The 2,500-nt window shown below is 39.0% G+C and overlaps 2 protein-coding genes across 3 annotated transcripts in view; one reads left to right on the top strand and one right to left on the bottom strand.

Annotated features, from left to right (window-relative positions):
* LOC310815063 (solute carrier family 22 member 13) overlaps window positions 1-191 on the top strand; it is a 10,530-nt gene extending 10,339 nt beyond the window's left edge. The window contains exon 10 of the mRNA XM_083684677.1: window positions 1-191. This exon is cut by the window's left edge and continues 518 nt beyond it. The gene's annotated coding sequence lies outside the window, so the exon portion shown is untranslated.
* Window positions 192-749: 558 nt separating this feature from the next.
* sh3yl1 (SH3 and SYLF domain containing 1) overlaps window positions 750-2,500 on the bottom strand; it is a 24,218-nt gene continuing 22,467 nt past the window's right edge. For both annotated transcript variants that reach the window (XM_083684684.1, XM_083684683.1), the window contains exon 10: window positions 750-2,500. This exon is cut by the window's right edge. The gene's annotated coding sequence lies outside the window, so the exon portion shown is untranslated.

Below are 2,500 nucleotides of genomic sequence, written 5' to 3'. Positions count from 1 at the left end.
TTTCTCATATTGAGTTCATCAAGAGATCAAGGCATTTTATACGATTATAAGTTGTTTGCTTTGTCTAGTCTTCCTTCTGTGTTTTGGATGTGGATGTGGATGTGGATGTGTGTTAAGGTGGGGGGATGGGAGAGAGGCAGAAATGCTCCCCGGCCCACTCACGGAAAATAAAGATGGTATTTTCAATTTCTGAAAAATGTGTGTCTGTCTGTCTAACACTGCCCACAGCAATAATCAACAGTATGACAACATAATCACTCAGTCTGACTCAGACAATCATTTCCCACTCTCGCACACATGAATGCACACACACATTAAAGCAGACAGACAGACAGACAGACAGACAGACACACACACACTCACTCCAGGAGTCCAAATAATAAGATCCAGGAGTCCAAATAATAATCTCTTTAAGATGGCTTGGAAATGAGAATATATGAGACAGTCATCATAACCAATATAACTTTCTACCCCTTGGGATTCAGCTTTAAGAGGAATGTTACAGTAAGTCCGAAGTTCAGACGGAGAAGAACTGGGCTCAAGACACATTCTCGGATTGTAGCCCCACCTAGTGCACAGAATCGGAATCGTTGCAGCACACAATACGGAGAGAATCGTGGTTACAGCGTTCACGTTCTTTTCTCTAGTTCTGAGCTGCGTGAATGGAAAAGAAAGGGAGAAGAGTGGGCGAGACAGAGGGACGAAGGGGAAAGAAAGACTGTGGACTCAAATTATCAATACACTCACTCTGATCTTTAAAAAAAGTTGCTTTATTATCCACACAACCCTCCATAGAAAATCTATCATGACAGGATTGTTTGTTTCAATGAAAGAAGTTGATCCAGCATGTGACTGGTGTTGAGCCGAATAACTACCATGGTAAACAGCAGTATGGGTCATACTTTTGCTAGATCAGCTCGTACAATCATATTCAAAGTCATGACATTTTGATAGGGTTGATCGCATCATCTCAAGATCTTTTCTTTATTTTTTATCCTGCAATTTAAAATGATCTTTATTAAATTCCATTAAAAATAGTTGTATATACAGTACCAGTCAAAGATTTGGACACAAACTTGCCAAGAGTGTGCAAAGCTGTCATCAAAGCAAAAGGTGGCTAGTTTGAAGAATCTAAAATATAAAACATATTCTGGTTTGTTTAACACTTTTTTGTTTACTACATAATTCCATATGTGTTCCTTCATAGTTTGATGTCTTCAATATTAATCTACAATGTAGAAAACAATAAAAATGAAGAAAAAACATTGAATGAGAAGGTGTGTCCAAACTTTTGACTGGTACTGTATATATAGTTTTCTTTTACCCCCTTAAATCCCACTTCCCTTGCCTGTTGCAGAGGGAGGTCATGTGAAAGGTCACCAGCGGCGCCCTCTAGGGGGCTAATGTAGAACCACATACAGCAGTAGGAAGGCTTAAGGTGTGGTGTGTAACCATGCCCTGGTTAACCATGTGTGTCAGAGAGGCACTGTAACATTTAAATATGGATCCCAGCACCCTCCAATCATAAGGCAGTAACACGTGTCTGTGACATGACACTACACTGTGCATGACATTACACTGTGCATGACTGTGCATGACATTACACTGTGCATGACCCTACACTGTGCATGACATTACACTGTGCATGACTTTACACTGTGCATGACATTACACTGTGCATGACTGTGTATGACATTACACTGTGCATGACACTACACTGTGCATGACACTACACTGTGCAAAGTGAGCAGAACTTCAACTCTGTGCAACCAACATATCCCATCCCCCCAAAAACACAGTATTTATAAAAAATAAAATGAAAGGTAATTCTTCATACAATAAAAGTAAAGGTCATTATCATCATATCATATTCATCATGGTATATATATATATATACATACAGTACCAGTCAAAGGTTTGGACACACCTTGCCAAGAGTGTGCAAAGCTGTCATCACAGCAAAAGGTGGCTACTTTGAAGAATCTAAATTATAAAACATATTCTGGTTTGTTTAACACTTTTTTGTTTACTACATAATTCCATATGTGTTCCTTAATAGTTTTGATGTCTTCAATATTGATCTACAATGTCGATTTTTTTTTTTTTTAAATAAAGAAAAACCATTGAATGAGAAGGTGTGTCCAAACTTTTGACTGGTACTGTATATATTAATCACATTTGTTGTCATATCAGCTAAATTCATGTGACCGTGAGAGAACAGGAAACCTGCTCATGAAAACACAGATTTGTAACAACTTCCTTTTTCAGGGTCACCATTATTACCCCGTCACCATTATCACCCCCTCACCATTATCATCTTAAGTGTTCTGTCAGTGCAGTGTGTTTTCCCATAGGCCTCGATGGAAAGGCTTGGTTCTGAAGTAACCACTGTGTTTGTAAAGCATACCATCTGTGTGTGCAACTGAAGTGTGTACAGTGTGTGTTTGTGAGACAGTGTGTGTGTGTGTGTGTGTGTGTGAGAGAGAGTATGGTCATGTGT

Source organism: Argentina silus (genome assembly GCF_951799395.1).
Source record: "Argentina silus genome assembly, chromosome: 14".
Classification (NCBI taxonomy): Eukaryota; Metazoa; Chordata; class Actinopteri; order Argentiniformes; family Argentinidae; genus Argentina; species Argentina silus.
This window is presented reverse-complemented; position numbering and strand designations above follow the sequence as displayed.